The 19,323-nt window shown below is 54.0% G+C and overlaps 1 protein-coding gene across 4 annotated transcripts in view; it reads right to left on the reverse strand.

Moving 5' to 3' along the window:
- fbxo30a (F-box protein 30a) overlaps positions 1-11,850 on the reverse strand; it is a 33,552-nt gene extending 21,702 nt beyond the window's left edge. For 2 of the 4 annotated variants that reach the window (XM_068020170.1, XM_068020174.1), the window contains exon 1: positions 11,784-11,850. The gene's annotated coding sequence lies outside the window, so the exon portion shown is untranslated. Of the gene's footprint in view, positions 1-11,431; positions 11,660-11,690; positions 11,711-11,783 lie in introns of those variants that run through there. The other 2 variants (XM_068020173.1, XM_068020172.1) reach the window with 2 other exon arrangements.
- Positions 11,851-19,323: the final 7,473 nt, after the last annotated feature.

Raw genomic sequence — 19,323 nt, forward strand, 5'->3', positions numbered from 1 at the left:
CCCCCACACACACAATCCCCACCTCATCCAAAAACTCACACGCGCACAAACCAAACACTCACACGCGCACAAACCAAACACTCACACGCGCACAAACCAAACACTCACACGCGCACAAACCAAACACTCACACGCGCACAAACCAAACACTCACACGCGCACAAACCAAACACTCACACGCGCACAAACCAAACACTCACACGCGCACAAACCAAACACTCACACGCGCACAAACCAAACACTCACACGCGCACAAACCAAACACTCACACGCGCACAAACCAAACACTCACACGCGCACAAACCAAACACTCACACGCGCACAAACCAAACACTCACACGCGCACAAACCAAACACTCACACGCGCACAAACCAAACACTCACACACGCACAAACCAAACACTGACACACGCACAAACCAAACACTCACACACGCACAAACCAAACACTCACACACACACAATCCCCACCTCATCCAAAAACTCACACACAAACCAAAAACTCTCACACACAAAATCCCCACCCCATCCAAAAAATTCACACACACACACACACACAATTCCCACCCCATCCAAAAAATTCACTCACAAAATCCCCACCACATCCAAAAACTCCCACAAACACACAAGCCCCACCCCATCCAAAAACCCCCAAACACACACAATCCCCACCCCATCCAAAAAACACCCACACACACAATCCCCACCCCATCGAAAAAAACCAACACACACACAATCCCCACCCCATCCAAAAACACACACACAACCCCCACCCCATCCCAATAAACCCGACACACACAATCCCCACCTCATCCAAAAAATAGCCACACAAACCCCACCCCATCCAAAAAATAGCCACACACAATCCCCACCCCATCCAAAAACGCCCCACACACAATCCCCACCCCATCCAAAAAAGCCCCACACACAATCCCCACCCCATCCAAACCCCTCAGACACAAAATCCCCACCCCCTCCAAACCCCCCACACACAAAATCCCCAGCCCCCAAACCCCTCACACACAAAATCCCCACCCCTCCAAACCCCTCACACACAAAATCTCCAGCCCCCAAACCCCTCACACACAAAATCCCCACCCCTCCAAACCCCTCACACACAAAATCCCCAACCCTCCAAACCCCACCAAAATCCCAATCCCCTTCCAAACCCCCCGAAAATTAAATCCCCACCCCCTCCAAGCCCGCCGCACACTAAATCCCCACCCCCTCCAAACCCGCCGCACACTAAATCCCCACCCCCCCAAACCCGCCGCACACTAAATCCCCACCCCCTCCAAACCCGCCGCACACTAAATCCCCACCCCCCCAAACCTGCCGCACACAAAATCCCCACCCCCTCCAAACCCGCCGCACACAAAATCCCCACCCCTTCCAAACCCGCTGCACACAAAATCCCCACCCCCTCCAAACACGCCGCACACAAAATCCCCACCCCCTCCAAACCCGCCCCCACACACACACAAAATTCCCATCCCCTCCAAACCCCCGGCACACAAAATCCCCACCCCCTCCAAAACCCCCGCACACAAAATCCCCACCCTCTCCAAACCCCCCGCACACAAAATCCCCACCCCCTCCAAACCCCCCCCAAACAAAGTCCCCACCCCCTCCACACAAAATGCGCACCCCCTCCAAACCCCCCACACACAAAATCCCCACCCCCTCCAAAACCCCCCGCACACAAAATCCCCACCCCATCCAAACCCCCCGCACACAAAATCCCCACCCCCTCCAAACCCCCCACGCACAAAATCTCAAACCCCTTCCAAACCCACCGCACACAAAATCCCCAACCCCTCCAAACCTACCGCACACAAAATCCCTAACCCCTTCCAAACCCGCCTCACACCAAATCCCTAACCCCTTCCAAACCCGCCGCACAACCAAATCCCCACCGCCACTGAAGCCCCCGCGCACAAAATCCCCAACCCCTCCAAACACCCTGCACACAAAATCCCTAACCCCTTACAAACCCACTGCACACAAAATCCCCACCCCCTCCAAACCCCCCACACACAAAATCCCCACCCCCTCCAAACCCCCCACACACAAAATCCCCACCCCCTCCAAACCCCCCACACACAAAATCCCCATCCCCTCCAAACCCCCCACACACAAAATCCCCACCCCCACCAAACCCCCCGCACACAAAATCCCTAACCCCTTCCAAACCCCCACATACCAGATCCCAAACCCCTTCCAAACCCACCGCACACAAAATCCCAACCCCTTCCAAACCCACCGCACACAAAATCCCTAACCCCTCCAAACCCCCCCCACACACAAAATCCCTAACCCCCTCCAAACCCACCCAAACACACAAAATCCCTAACCCCTTCCAAACCCACCGCACACAAAATATTCAGCCCCCAAACCCCTCACACACAAAATCCCCACCCCTCCAAACCCCCCACACACAAAATCCCCACCACCCTCACAAAATCCACACCCCCTCCAAACCCCCCGCTCACAAAATCCCCCCCCTCCAAACCCCCCCGCACACAAAATCTCTAACCCCTTCCAAACCCGCTGCACACCAGATCCCCACCCCCTCCAAACCCCCCACACACAAAATCCCCAACCCCTTCCAAACCCACCGCACACAAAATCCCCCCCCTCCAAACCCCCCTGCACACAAAATCTCTAACCCTTTCCAAACCCGCCGCACACCAAATCCCCCACACACAAAATCCCCACCCCCTCCAAACCTCCCCACACACAAAATCCCTAACCCCTTCCAAACCCACCGCACACAAAATCCCTAACCCCTTCCAAACCCACCGCACACAAAATCCCTTACCCCTTCCAAACCCGCCGCACACAAAATCCCTAACCCCTTCCAAACCCGCCGCACACAAAATCCCCACCCCCTCCAAACCCGCCGCACACAAAATCCCCACCCCCTCCAAAACCCCCCCGCACACAAAATCCCCACCCCGTCCAAACCCCCCACACACAAAATCCCCCACTCACAAAATCCGCACCCCCTCCAAACCCCCCGCACACAAAATCCCCAACCCCTCCAAACACCCTGCACACAAAATCCCTAACCCCTTTCAAACCCACTGCACACAAAATCCCCACCCCCTCCAAACCCCCCACACACAAAATCCCCACCCCCTCCAAACCCCCCACACACAAAATCCCCACCCCCTCCAAACCCCCCGCACACAAAATCCCTAACCCCTTCCAAACCCCCACACACAAAATCCCTAACCCCTTCCAAACCCCCACACACAAAATCCCAAACCCCTTCCAAACCCACCGCACACAAAATCCCTAACCCCTCCAAACCCCCCCCACAACACACAAAATCCCTAACCCCCTCCAAACCCACCCAAACACACAAAATCCCCACCCCTTCCAAACCCACCGCACACAAAATCCCTAACCCCTTCCAAACCCACCGCACACAAAATCCCCACCCCTCCAAACCCACCCAAACACACAAAATCCCCACCCCTTCGAAACCCACCGCACACAAAATCCCTAACCCCTTCCAAACCCACCGCACACAAAATCCCCAGCCCCCAAACCCCTCACACACAAAATCCCCACCCCTCCAAACCCCTCACACACAAAATCCCCACCCCTCCAAACCCCACCAAAATCCCAATCCCCTTCCAAACCCCCCGAAAACTAAATCCCCACCCCCTCCAAACCTGCCGCACACAAAATCCCCACCCCCTCCAAACCCGCCGCACACTAAATCCCCACCCCCTCCAAACCCGCCGCACACTAAATCCCCACCCCATCCAAACCCGCCCCCACACACACACAAAATCCCCACCCTCTCCAAACCCCTCGCACACAAAATTCCCATCCCCTCCAAACCCCCGGCACACAAAATCCCCACCCCCTCCAAAACCGCCGCACACAAAATCCCCACCCTCTCCAAACCCCCCGCACACAAAATCCCCACCCCCTCCAAACCCCCCCCACACAAAGTCCCCACCCCCTCCACACAAAATGCGCACCCCCTCCAAACCCCCCACACACAAAATCCCCACCCCCTCCAAAACCCCCCGCACACAAAATCCCCACCCCATCCAAACCCCCCGCACACAAAATCCCCACCCCCTCCAAACCCCCCACGCACAAAATCTCAAACCCCTTCCAAACCCACCGCACACAAAATCCCCAACCCCTCCAAACCTACCGCACACAAAATCCCCAACCCCTTCCAAACCCGCCTCACACCAAATCCCTAACCCCTTCCAAACCCGCCGCACAACCAAATCCCCACCGCCACTGAAGCCCCCGCGCACAAAATCCCCAACCCCTCCAAACACCCTGCACACAAAATCCCTAACCCCTTCCAAACCCACTGCACACAAAATCCCCACCCCCTCCAAACCCCCCACACACAAAATCCCCACCCCCTCCAAACCCCCCACACACAAAATCCCCACCCCCTCCAAACCCCCCACACACAAAATCCCCATCCCCTCCAAACCCCCCACACACAAAATCCCCACCCCCACCAAACCCCCCGCACACAAAATCCCTAACCCCTTCCAAACCCCCACATACCAGATCCCAAACCCCTTCCAAACCCACCGCACACAAAATCCCAACCCCTTCCAAACCCACCGCACACAAAATCCCTAACCCCTCCAAACCCCCCCCACACACAAAATCCCTAACCCCCTCCAAACCCACCCAAACACACAAAATCCCTAACCCCTTCCAAACCCACCGCACACAAAATATTCAGCCCCCAAACCCCTCACACACAAAATCCCCACCCCTCCAAACCCCCCACACACAAAATCCCCACCACCCTCACAAAATCCACACCCCCTCCAAACCCCCCGCTCACAAAATCCCCCCCCTCCAAACCCCCCCGCACACAAAATCTCTAACCCCTTCCAAACCCGCTGCACACCAGATCCCCACCCCCTCCAAACCCCCCACACACAAAATCCCCAACCCCTTCCAAACCCACCGCACACAAAATCCCCCCCCTCCAAACCCCCCCGCACACAAAATCTCTAACCCTTTCCAAACCCGCCGCACACCAAATCCCCCACACACAAAATCCCCACCCCCTCCAAACCTCCCCACACACAAAATCCCTAACCCCTTCCAAACCCACCGCACACAAAATCCCTAACCCCTTCCAAACCCACCGCACACAAAATCCCTAACCCCTTCCAAACCCGCCGCACACAAAATCCCCACCCCCTCCAAACCCGCCGCACACAAAATCCCCACCCCCTCCAAAACCCCCCGCACACAAAATCCCCACCCCGTCCAAACCCCCCACACACAAAATCCCCCACTCACAAAATCCGCACCCCCTCCAAACCCCCCGCACACAAAATCCCCAACCCCTCCAAACACCCTGCACACAAAATCCCTAACCCCATCCAAACCCACTGCACACAAAATCCCCACCCCCTCCAAACCCCCCACACACAAAATCCCCACCCCCTCCAAACCCCCCGCACACAAAATCCCTAACCCCTTCCAAACCCCCACACACAAAATCCCTAACCCCTTCCAAACCCCCACACACAAAATCCCAAACCCCTTCCAAACCCACCGCACACAAAATCCCTAACCCCTCCAAACCCCCCCCCACAACACACAAAATCCCTAACCCCCTCCAAACCCACCCAAACACACAAAATCCCCACCCCTTCCAAACCCACCGCACACAAAATCCCTAACCCCTTCCAAACCCACCGCACACAAAATCCCCACCCCTCCAAACCCACCCAAACACACAAAATCCCCACCCCTTCGAAACCCACCGCACACAAAATCCCTAACCCCTTCCAAACCCACCGCACACAAAATCCCCAGCCCCCAAACCCCTCACACACAAAATCCCCACCCCTCCAAACCCCTCACACACAAAATCCCCACCCCTCCAAACCCCACCAAAATCCCAATCCCCTTCCAAACCCCCCGAAAACTAAATCCCCACCCCCTCCAAACCTGCCGCACACAAAATCCCCACCCCCTCCAAACCCGCCGCACACTAAATCCCCACCCCCTCCAAACCCGCCGCACACTAAATCCCCACCCCATCCAAACCCCCCCCACTCACAGAATCCCCACCCCCCTCACAAAATCCGCACCCTCTCCAAACCCCCCGCACACAAAATCCCCAACCCCTCCAAACACCCTGCACACCAAATCCCTAACCCCTTCCAAACCCACTGCACACAAAATCCCCACCCCCTCCAAACCCCCCCACACACAAGAATCCCCACCCTCTCCAAACCCCCCACATACAAAATCCCCACCCCCTCCAAACCCCCCGCACACAAAATCCCTAACCCCTTCCAAACCCCCACACACCAGATCCCAAACCCCTTCCAAACCCACCGCACACAAAATCCCAACCCCTTCCAAACCCACCGCACACAAAATTCCTAACCCCTCCAAACCCCCCCACACACAAAATCCCTAACCCCCTCCAAACCCACCCAAACACACAAAATCCCCACCCCTTCCAAACCCACCGCACACAAAATCCCCAGCCCCCAAACCCCTCACACACAAAATCCCCACCCCTCCAAACCCCTCACACACAAAATCCCCACCCCTCCAAACCCCTCACACACAAAATCCCCACCCCTCCAAACCCCTCACACACAAAATCCCCAGCCCTCCAAACCCCACCAAAATCCCAATCCCCTTCCAAACCCCCCGAAAACTAAATCCCCACCCCCTCCAAACCCGCCGCACACAAAATCCCCACCCCCTCCAAACCCGCCGCACACAAAATCCCCACCCCCTCCAAACCCGCCGCACACAAAATCCCCACCCCCTCCAAACCCGCCGCACACAAAATCCCCACCCCCTCCAAACCCGCCGCACACAAAATCCCCACCCCCTCCAAACCCGCCGCACACAAAATCCCCACCCCCTCCAAAACCCCGCACACAAAATCCCCAACCCCTCCAAACCCCCCCGCACACAAAGTCCCCACCCCCTCCAAACCCCCCCCCACACAAAATGCGCACCCCCTCCAAACCCCCCACACACAAAATCCCCACCCCGTCCAAACCCCCCGCACACAAAATCCCCACCCCTCCAAACCCCCCACATAAAATCCCTAAACCCTTCCAAACCCGCCGCACACCAAACCCCCCACTCACAAAATCCCCACCCCCTCCAAACCCCCCACACACAAAATCCCAAACCCCTTCCAAACCCACCGCACACAAAATGCCCAAGCCCTCCAAACCCACCGCACACAAAATCCGCACCCCCTCCAAACCCCCAGCACACAAAATCCCCAACCCCTCCAAACACCCTGCACACAAAATCCCTAACCCCTTCCAAACCCACTGCACACAAAATCCCCACCCCCTCCAAACCCCCCACACACAAAATCCCCACCCCCTCCAAACCCCCCACACACAAAATCCCCACCCCCTCCAAACCCCCCACACAAAAAATCCCCACCCCCTCCAAACCCCCCACACAAAAAATCCCCACCCCCTCCAAACCCCCCACACACAAAATCCCCACCCCCACCAAACCCCCCGCACACAAAATCCCCACCCCCACCAAACCCCCCGCACACAAAATCCCTAACCCCTTCCAAACCCCCACACACCAGATCCCAAACCCCTTCCAAACCCACCGCACACAAAATCCCAACCCCTTCCAAACCCACCGCACACAAAATCCCTAACCCCTCCAAACCCCGCCCACACACAAAATCCCTAACCCCCTCCAAACCCACCCAAACACACAAAATCCCTAACCCCTTCCAAACCCACCGCACACAAAATCCCCAGCCCCCAAACCCCCCACACACAAAATCCCCACCCCCCTCACAAAATCCACACCCCCTCCAAACCCCCCGCACACAAAATCCCCCCCCTCCAAACCCCCCGCACACAAAATCTCTAACCCCTTCCAAACCCGCCGCACACCAGATCCCCACCCCCTCCAAACCCCCACACACCAGATCCCAAACCCCTTCCAAACCCACCGCACACAAAATCCCCAACCCCTTCCAAACCCACCGCACACAAAATCCCTAACCCCTTCCAAACCCACCGCACACAAAATCCCTTACCCCTTCCAAAACCACCGCACACAAAATCCCTAACCCCTTCCAAACCCACCGCACACAAAATCCCTAACCCCTTCCAAACCCGCCGCACACAAAATCCCTAACCCCTTCCAAACCTGCCGCACACAAAATCCCCACCCCCTCCAAACCCGCCGCACACAAAATCCCCACCCCCTCCAAAACCCCCCGCACACAAAATCCCCACCCCCTCCAAAACCCCCACACACAAAATCCCCCACTCACAAAATCCGCACCCCCTCCAAACCCCCCGCACACAAAATCCCCAACCCCTCCAAACACCCTGCACACAAAATCCCTAACCCCTTCCAAACCCACTGCACACAAAATCCCCACCCCCTCCAAACCCCCCACACACAAAATCCCCTCCCCCTCCAAACCCCCCACACACAAAATCCCCACCCTCTCCAAACCCCCCACACACAAAATCCCCACCCCCTCCAAACCCCCCGCACACAAAATCCCTAACTCCTTCCAAACCCACCGCACACAAAATCCCAACCCCTTCCAAACCCACCGCACACAAAATCCCTAACCCCTCCAAACCCCCCCCCAACACACAAAATCCCCACCCCTCCAAACCCCACCAAAATCCCAATCCCCTTCCAAACCCCCCGAAAACTAAATCCCCACCCCCTCCAAACCTGCCGCACACAAAATCCCCACCCCCTCCAAACCTGCCACACACAAAATCCCCACCCCATCCAAACCCCCCCACACACAGAATCCCCACCCCCCTCACAAAATCCACACCCTCTCCAAACCCCCCGCACACAAAATCCCCAACCCCTCCAAACACCCTGCACACAAAATCCCTAACCCCTTCCAAACCCACTGCACACAAAATCCCCACCCCCTCCAAACCCCCCGCACACAAAATCCCCACCCCCTCCAAACCCCCCACACACAAAATCCCAAACACCTTCCAAACCCACCGCACACAAAATACCTAACCCCTTCCAAACCCACCGCACACAAAATCGCTAACCCCTCCAAACCCCCCCACACACAAAATCCCTAACCCCCTCCAAACCCACCCAAACACACAAAATCCCCACCCCTTCCAAACTCACCGCACACAAAATCCCTAACCCCCTCCAAACCCACCCAAACACACAAAATCCCCACCCCTTCCAAACCCACCGCACACAAAATCCCTAACCCCTTCCAAACCCACCGCACACAAAATCCCCAGCTCCCAAACCCCTCACACACAAAATCCCCACCCCTCCAAACCCCTCACACACAAAATCCCCACTCCTCCAAACCCCACCAAAATCCCAATCCCCTTCCAAACCCCCCGAAAACTAAATCCCCACCCCCTCCAAACCCACCGCACACTAAATCCCCACCCCCTCCAAACCCGCCGCACACAAAATCCCCACCCCCTCCAAACCCGCCGCACACAAAATCCCCACCCCCTCCAAACCCGCCGCACACAAAATCCCCACCCCCTCCAAACCCGCCGCACACAAAATCCCCACCCCCTCCAAACCCGCCGCACACAAAATCCCCACCCCCTCCAAACCCGCCGCACACAAAATCCCCACCCCCTCCAAACCCGCCGCACACAAAATCCCCACCCCCTCCAAACCAGCCGCACACAAAATCCCCACCCCCTCCAAACCCGCCGCACACAAAATCCCCACCCCCTCCAAACCCGCCGCACACAAAATCCCCACCCCCTCCAAAACCCCGCACACATAATCCCCACCCCCTCCAAACCCCCCGCACACAAAATCCCCACCCCCTCCAAACCCCCCCCCACACAAAATGCGCACCCCCTCCAAACCCCCCACACACAAAATCCCCACCCCGTCCAAACCCCCCGCACACAAAATCCCCACCCCTCCAAACCCCCCACATAAAATCCCTAAACCCTTCCAAACCCGCCGCACACCAAACCCCCCACTCACAAAATCCCCACCCCCTCCAAACCCCCCACACACAAAATCCCAAACCCCTTCCAAACCCACCGCACACAAAATCCCCAACCCCTCCAAACCCACCGCACACAAAATCCCTAACCCCTTCCAAACCCGCCTCACACCAAATCCCTAACCCCTTCCAAACCCGCCGCACACCAACTCCCCACCACCACTAAACCCCCCGCACACAAAATCCCCACCCCCTCCAAACCCCCCACACACAAAATCCCAAACCCACCGCACACAAAATCCCTACCCCATCCAAACCCCCCCACCCACAAAATCCCCACCCCCCCCTCACAAAATCCCCACCCCATCCAAACCCCCCCACCCACAAAATCCCCACCCCCTCACAAAATCCCCACACACAAAATCCCTAACCCCTTCCAAACCCACCGCACACAAAATCCCCAGCCCCCAAACCCCTCACACACAAAATCCCCACCCCTCCAAACCCCTCACACACAAAATCCCCACCCCTCCAAACCCCACCAAAATCCCAATCCCCTTCCAAACCCCCCGAAAACTAAATCCCCACCCCCTCCAAACCCACCGCACACTAAATCCCCACCCCCTCCAAACCCGCCGCACACTAAATCCCCACCCCCTCCAAACCCGCCGCACACTAAATCCCCACCCCCTCCAAACCCGCCGCACACAAAATCCCCACCCCGTCCAAACCCGCCGCACACAAAATCCCCACCCCCTCCAAACCAGCCGCACACAAAATCCCCACCCCCTCCAAAACCCCGCACACAAAATCCCCACCCCCTCCAAACCCCCCGCACACAAAATCCCCACCCCCTCCAAACCCCCCCCCACACAAAATGCGCATCCCGTCCAAACCCCCCGCACACAAAATCCCCACCCCCTCCAAACCCCCCGCACACAAAATCCCCACCCCCTCCAAACCCCCCCCCACACAAAATCCCCACCCCTCCAAACCCCCCACATAAAATCCCTAAACCCTTCCAAACCCGCCGCACACCAAACCCCCCACTCACAAAATCCGAAACCCCTCCAAACCCCCCACACACAAAATCCCAAACCCCTTCCAAACCCACCGCACACAAAATCCCCAACCCCTCCAAACCCACCGCACACAAAATCCCTAACCCCTTCCAAACCCGCCGCACACCAACTCCCCACCACCACTAAACCCACCGCACACAAAATCCCCACCCCCTCCAAACCCCACCCACAAAATCCCCACCCCCCTCACAAAATCCACACACCCTCCAAACCCGCTGCACACAAAATCCCCAACCCCTCCAAACCCCCCCCCCCACCCCCCCACACACAGAAAATCCCCTCCAAACCCCCTCGGACAAACCCGCACTCTATAAAATTGCTGATACCACCCCGCCACCCCCCACCACATTTAATAATCATCTCCCAAAGAGAGTTTTTCCCTCAGATACCTCCCGGGATCGGTGCGGGGTTGATCCCCACATTCAAGGCCGCTTTCCCCGGTGTTTCACTGGCACAGATTCAGCCGCCAGCAGCCTAGGCCTTTGTATGGGGCCGAGGCCTAGACTCCCGGGCCAAATTGACCGCAACCTCAACTTCACCATCCGGACAGTCGGCGGCTTGGACTCGCGTAAAGAGCAGCGTCAGGCCATCGGGCACGACGCCAAGCCGGCCTGGGACCGCGGAAGATAGCACTAGGCGCCGACTCACGGTAACCCGGCCTCCAGGGTCACTGTCCGCAGACACGGGCAAGGCCGAAACGAGGCCGCGGCCTCTGATCCACTTACAACTGTTCCTACTTACCCAGGCCGCGGTCAGCACCTCTACATCCGCCGTCAACTGAAACTGAGCCCGACCCCCAGGAGCGGGGGTGGGGCCAAACACAAGGGGCGTGGCCTTGCCGATGGGCGGGGCCATGAGCAGAGGGCGGGCCAGGAGCAGGGGGCGTGGCCAGGGAGAGGGCGTGACCTTGTGCAGGGGGCGTGGCCAGCGTGGGCTGGACCTGGAGCAAGGGGCGTGGCCAGGGAGCGGGCTGGAACTGGAGCAGGGGGCGGGACCCGGGAGAGGGGTGGACCTGGAGCAGGGGGTGGGTCCAGGGAGAGGGGTGGGGCCAGGGAAGGAGTGGTGCTGGGGCGGTGCGGCGGAATTTGTGCGAGGGCGAGGAGGCGGGCCAGAACGAGGAGGCGGAGCCAGACTGAGGGGAGGTGCCCTGCTGGGGGCGGAACCAGGCTGAGGGGAGGTGCCCTGCCTGGGGACAGTGCCAGGCTGAGGGGTGGTTCCCTGCCTGGGGGTTGATGCCAGGCTGAAGTGAGGTGCCCAGCCTGGGGGCAGAGCCAGGCCGAGGGGAGGAGCCCTGCCAGGGGGCAGAGCCAGGTTGAGGGGAGGAGCCAGGCTGAGAGGAGGTGCCCTGCCTGGGGGCGGAGCCAGGCTGAGGGAGGTGCCCTGCCTGGGGACAGCGCCAGGCTGAGGGGTGGTGCCCTGTCTGGGGGGGTGGTGCCCTGTCAAAGGGGCAAGGGCATTCCAAAGAAGTGAGGTCTGGGCAAGCAGGTGGGTCAATCTGAAGTGCCGAGACTTGTCTCTGGGAGAATGCCTGAGTAAATGACCCCAGGGATTGTGGGAGCAAGAAATAAAAACAGAATAGGTGTAGACCATATGGCCCCTCGAGCCTGCTCTGCCATTCAACAAGATCATGGTTGATATTTTCACCTCAACCCCACATTTCCACCCAATCCCCATATCCTTGGAGTTCAAAAATCTATCTATTGTATATACTCAATGACTAAGCATCCACGACCCTCTGGATTAGAGAATTCCAAAGATTCGCACTCTGTGAAAAAATTTCTCCTCATCTCAGTTCTAAATGATTGACCCCTTATCCTGAGACTGTGCCCCCGTGTTCTAGCTTCCTCAGCCTGGGGAAACAATCTCTCAGTGTCTACCCTATCAAGCCTCTTCAGAATCTTGTACATTTCAATGATATATACATTAATTTTTCTAAACACCAGAGAATACAGACACAAGTTACTCAGCCTCTCATCATAGGACAACCCTCTCATTCCAGACCAATCTAGTAAACCTTCGCTATACCTTAGATAAGACCAAAACTATGCACAGTACACCCTATGTGGTCTCACCAAAATCCTGTACAGTTGTAGCAAGACTTCCTCACTCTTGTACTCCAACCCCTTGCAAGAAAGGCCAACATTTGCCTTCCTGATGGCTTGCTGTACCTGAATGCTAACTTTGTGTTTCTTGTATGAGGACACCCAAATATCTCTGAACCCCAACATTTAAAAGTTTCTCACCATTTAAAATTAGCCTGACTTTCTACCTACCAAAGTGAATAACATCACACTTCCCAGCATTACACTTAATCTGCCAATTTATTGGCCACTCACTTAACCTATCTATATCTTTTTGCAGCCTCTTTGTGTCTTCCTCACAGCTTACTGTCCCATCTAGCATTGTATCATGTACAAACTTGGATGCATTACTGTCAGTACCTTCATCTAAGTAATTAGTATAAATTATAAATAGCTGAGGCCAAGCACTGGTCCCTGTGGCACCCCACTAATTACATCCAGCCATCCTGAAAATTGGAGAAAGTAATCCATGGGCTGTGGGTATAATGGGAGAGAGTAATCCCTGAGGGGATTCTGAGTAGCAGGAGCCAGCATCAAGGAGAATGTGAGTAATAGAAGAGTGAGGGAAGTAACAAGTAACAGATGCATCACTGGAGCTGTGTGAGAGTAATAGGAAAGAATAACCTCCACGGGAAGACAGTGAGTAACACGAGTATCCCTGGGTTCATGAGTGGGTTATAGGAGAGTAACCCCTGGTAGAATTTTGAGTAACAAGATGAATAATGTGCAAGCAAGGGAAGTAACAGGTGGGGCAAGTGATAGGATGAGTGTGAACGAGTATTGGGGGAGTGAGAGAGTAAACCTGGGAGGTAAGATAGGGAAGAAAGAAAACAGTGAGCAACCAGGGAGGGGGTGGGGGAGGGTGTGGGTTGGGGGGAGTGAGTAAGTAATGGAGCAAGAAAGGAGTAACAGGAAGAGTGAGGTTGACTGGGAGGATTGAGTGAGGATCAGGCGGGTGGATCTCTGGAGAGTGTGTTCAGCTCCCCGGATAATGAAACCATCCATGTCAGCTTACAACACTTGGGCAACATCCAGACTTGGGTTGAGAAGTGGTAGGCAACATTCACCACACATAAGTGCCTGATAATGACGATTTCCAACAAGGAAAGGGCCAACACTCTCCCCCGACCTTCAATGGCAGCACCATCATGATTAACATTCTAAGGGCTCATTGTTAACCAGAAACTTCAATGCACCATCACCTTGGCCACAAAAGTAGGACAAAGGCCGGGTATTCTGTGATGAATATCTCACCTCCTGACCCTCAATGTCTCTACCATCTACAAGGCTCAAGTCAGGAATGTGATAATATTCACCACTCGGCTAGATAAATGCAGCCATACAAAGAACACCACCATCCAGTTCACTTGATTGGTTCTCTGCCACTGAAGTGAACACCCATCCCCTTCACCACAGGTAATATGGCGGCAGTATGTACTGTGCACCGGGTATACTGCAGCAGCTCACCAAGCTTGCTTTGCCAGCACCTCCCAGTCCCATGAACCCCTTACCACTGAGAAGGACAAGACCAGCAATGTGATGGAAACGCCAACACCTGCAAGTCCTCTGGCAAGTCACGAAAGCTGAATTGGATAGAGTGCCCATTCCTTCATCATCACTGGGACAAATCCTAGAATTCCTTACCTAACACTTTGTGGGAGCACCAATCACAAGAAGAAATGTCAAAGTTCAAGGAGAAGATGCCCATGGCTAACTCCAGAGCCCATGGTTGACAGCATTGCTGAGAACATTGAGGATGACGGCGTGTTCATGCTTTATGCCCCTTCTCAACACCCAGTTCATCCTGCCATCTAGAATAATGAGTAATTTGCAGATTGAGTCACCATGGATCTCTTGATTTCCACCCCATCCCATTTCCTTCACCTCAACCTTTCCCTTCTGATTTTCTGCTTTTAGATATGCAAGAACTGCTGCCTTGCCAACCACAGCAACCTTAGCAGGAGGAGGGAGAGCAATGATGAAAAGGCCCATGACTTGTTCTGACACTCACAGCCACCAGCTCAGATACTGGCACTGCATATACCTTAGAGGGTGGTACAGAGTTGGGGTGTACACATGGTGTGTCACTGAGTATAAGTGGGCTGCAGCCATGCCAGGGGTAAAGGATGGTTCATGTGCCAGTTCACCACAGGGCAAGGTCACAGATGAGTCAAATGAGGACCTCAATGGGAGGGCATACAGGAGAATGCTGATGGGCATGCACACCAAGATGCTGGGTGCATTGGCTTGGCCAGCCAAACAGCCTCCTGACACGGTCAAGGAGAATGGAGGGTCTAGCTCCAATTTGACAGAGGACATGGCGAGGAGCCTGCCCTCTCCGCAGTCTCTGCTCCATCTCTCTGTCATCCTGCAGAGCCAGAGGCATTGCCATTGCTGCCCCCATACCTGTTGCAGCCTTTGTGTGGACAGGTCACCTACTCCTCTGCCCTACCTGTGTGGATGCAGCAACACTCCCAGTCAAATTCTGGAACTCATCACACCACCTCCAAAAACATTCAACAGTACCTCCAGACACTTTGTAATATCAGAAGTTCTTTAAAATCACCTTAGCTGCAACTTGGATGCCTACCCCTTCGAGTAACACTTGTGCTGGACTCCTCTTGTAGCTGAACATTTGATCTTTTGTAAGTGCAAATTTGTTGAATGGACTTGCATTGTCTAAATCTGGTGAATGGGTGTCTACTGCAAACTGTCTTGGTAAACCCCTCTCCCCATCTCCTCCACCCTCACCTCCAACAATAAATGCGAGGAGCTCACGGATATAGAAATTCATAGAAACCATAGAAAGTTTAAGGCACAGAAAGAGGCCACTTGTCCCATCATGTCTGTGCCGGCTGAAAAATGATCCACCCATTCTAATCCCACCTTCCAGCATTTGGTCCGTAGCCCTGCAGATTACAGCACTTGAGGTGCATATCCAGACTCTTTCTGAATGAGCTGAGGGTTTCTGCCTCAACTACCCTTTCAGGCAATGAGTTCCTGACCCCCACCACCCTCTGGGTGAAAAGGTCTTTTCTCATCTCCCCTCTAATTTTTCTACCAATCACTTTAAATTTATGCCCCCTCATCACTGACCTCTCTGCTAAGGTGAATATATCCTTCACCTCCATGCTATGCCCCTCACAATTTTGTACATTTCAATCAGATCTCCCCTCAGCTTTCTCTGTTCCAAGGAGAACAACCCCAGACTATCCAATCTTTCCTCATAGCTGCATTTTCCCAGGCCTGGCAACATCCTCATAAATCTCCTCTGTACCCTCTCTGGTGCAATTACATCCTTTCTGTAATGAGGTGATCAGAACTGCACACAGTACTCAAGTTGTGGCCTAAGCAATGATTTATACAGTTCCAGCATAACCTCCCTGCTCTTATATTCTATACCTCGGCTAATAAAGGAAAGGATTCCATATGCCTTCTAACCACCATATCGACCTGTCCTGCTACCTTCAGGGATCTGTGGACATTCACTCCCAAGATCGAGGCCATCTGATCAGCAGCCTCTACTGTGTCCCTCCCTTCCACTAGCTCACGTAGCCAAACTTCCTCCAATACTCCCCCACCCCCAATCCCCACCCCCTGCCTGAGCCCTGAACTCATATCTTTCTCCAGTTTCTCTCCTATCTCCCTTCATGCCCTCTCTGAGTTCAACTTATTCCTGAGACCCACCTCCTGCTCCCTCGATCCCATTCCCACTAAACTGCTAACCGCTCAACTTCCCCTCCTGGTCGCCATATTAGCCCATATTGTTAACGGTTCTCTCTCTTCGGGTGTTGTCCCTCTCTCCTTTAAATCTGCTGTCAACATTTCTCTCCTTGACCTCTCCGTTCTTACAAATTACCACTCATCTCCAACCTCCCTCTCCAAAGTCCTTGAACCTGTTGTCATCTCCCTAATCCGTGCCCATCTTTCCCAGAACTCCATATTTGAATCACTCCAATCAGGTTTCTGCCCCTGCCACAGCACCGAAACTGCTCTATCAAAGTCACAAATGACATCCTATGTGACTGTGACAAAGGTAAACTTTCCCTCCTTATCCTTCTCAACCTGTCTGCAGCCTTTGCCATAGTTGACCGCTCCTTCCTCCTCCAATGCCTCTCAACTGGTGCCATCTGGGTGGGACTGCTCTCACCTAGTTCCCCTCTTATCTATCTAATCATAGCCAAGGTATCACTTTCAATGGCATCTACTCTAGCTCCCGCACGGTTACCTCTGGTGTCCCCCAAGGATCTATCCTTGGCCCCCTTCTATTTCTCATCTACATGTTGCCCCTCAATGTTATCATCCAAAAGCACAGCGTTAGTTTTCACCTGTATGCTGACAACACCCAGTTCTACCTCACCATCACCTCTCTCCATTCCTCTTCATTGTCTCTAAATTATCATACCACTTGTTCGACATCACTACCAGATGAACAGAAATTTTCTCCAATTAAGTAACGGGAAGACTGAAGCCATTGTTTTCATCCCTGCTCCAAACTCTGCTACCAACTCCATCACCCTCCCTGGCAACATTCTGAGATCAAACCAGTCTGTTCACAACCTCGGTGTCACACTTGATCCGAGATGTGCTTCTGATCACATATCCACACCATCACTAAAAGCACCTATTTCCACCTCTGTAACATTGCCCAACTTCGCCGCTGTCTCAGCTCATCTGCTGCTGAAACTCTCATTAATGCCTTCCTTACCTCCAGACTTGACTATTCCAACACGTTCCTGGCTGACCTCCCAGATTCCTTACTTGCACCGTCCTATTCACCTATCACCCCTGTGCTCGCTGACCTACATTGGCTCCCGTTTAAGCAATGAACCGATTTGAATATCCTCAATTTCAAATCCCTCCATGGCTTTACACCTCCCTATCTCTGCACAACCCTCCGAGATTTCTGCACTCCTAAAATTCTGGCCTCTCGAGCATCCCTGATTTTAATCACTCCACCACTGGCAGCTGTGCCTTCATTTTTCAGCCGGCACAGACCTCTGGAATACCCTCCCTTAACCTCCCGCCTCTCTCCTCCTTTAAGACCTTAAAACCTACCACTTTGACGAAGCTTTTAGCCATCAGCCCTAATATTGCCTCATGAGGCTCAGTGTCTAATCTTGCTGGGACGTGCCTTGGGCCATTTTATTCTGTTAAAGGTGTGATATAAATATAAGTTTTTGCTGTCACATCAGCCAGTTGGGCTGTGTGATATCATGATCACACCATTTCAGCTGCTTACGTAGAGGGTGCCCGCACAAGCGCCCTTCTCAAGATGGTATGCTGCATGGGCTGTGCCGCAAGTGGCTGATGGAGCAGCGTACACCCCAGGAGGGTGTTTGGGTGCTACTGATCCTAATTTTGCAGCCCTTGTGTTTTCAGAATCATGTCTCTTTATCAGATATCCCTATTATGCTAGATCATTTCCTATTCTATTGTCACTGTTTCAATATGAATGTTGATGTACTGTGCTTTTTTAAACCCCTTCATGTTTTTGCCTGATCAAATTTTATTTTGACTGTTAAGAAAACCATTAAACTAAAGGTTGAAGGTTTGCATTATTCAGACAAACAAAAAATGTAAATTCCACACTCCCAGTAATAAAGCCGTGCTGAAAAAAGACTGGAAAAAGACTTGCATGTCTTTCATAGCCTCTGGGGGTCCCGATGTGCTTTAATGTACAATCACAATCGTAATGTAGGAAACGTGGCAGCCAATTTGTGAACAGCAAGCTCCCACGACCAGCAATGTGACAATGACCAGATAATCTGTTTTAGCGTTGTTGGTTGAGGGATAAATACTGGCCGGGAGACCAGGGAGAACTCCCCTGTTCTTGTTTAAAATAGTTCTGTGGGATCTTTTAATTCCACCTCAGAGGGCAGACAGGGCCTCAGTTTATCATCTCAGTCAATAGAAGGCACCTCCAACATGACAGCACTCCCTCAGTACTGCACGAGACTGTCAGCCTTATTTTTGTGTTCAAGTCTTTGGAGTGGGACTTGAATACACAACCTTCTGACTTAGAGATGAGAGTGCTATCATTGAGCCATAGTGTGGAAGTGATGGGGAGAGAGGGGAAGAGTTGAAACATGTTCTCCCTTTGAGTCTAGGTCCTCAATTGAAGGAGGGGATCATTGAATTGAACCTGAAATATAAAGCTGGTGGCAAAAAATGTTGACATTTCTAGTGTGCTGTTTGTA

The sequence above is a fragment of the Heterodontus francisci genome, chromosome 3, assembly GCF_036365525.1.
Source record: "Heterodontus francisci isolate sHetFra1 chromosome 3, sHetFra1.hap1, whole genome shotgun sequence".
In the NCBI taxonomy this organism is placed as follows: Eukaryota; Metazoa; Chordata; class Chondrichthyes; order Heterodontiformes; family Heterodontidae; genus Heterodontus; species Heterodontus francisci.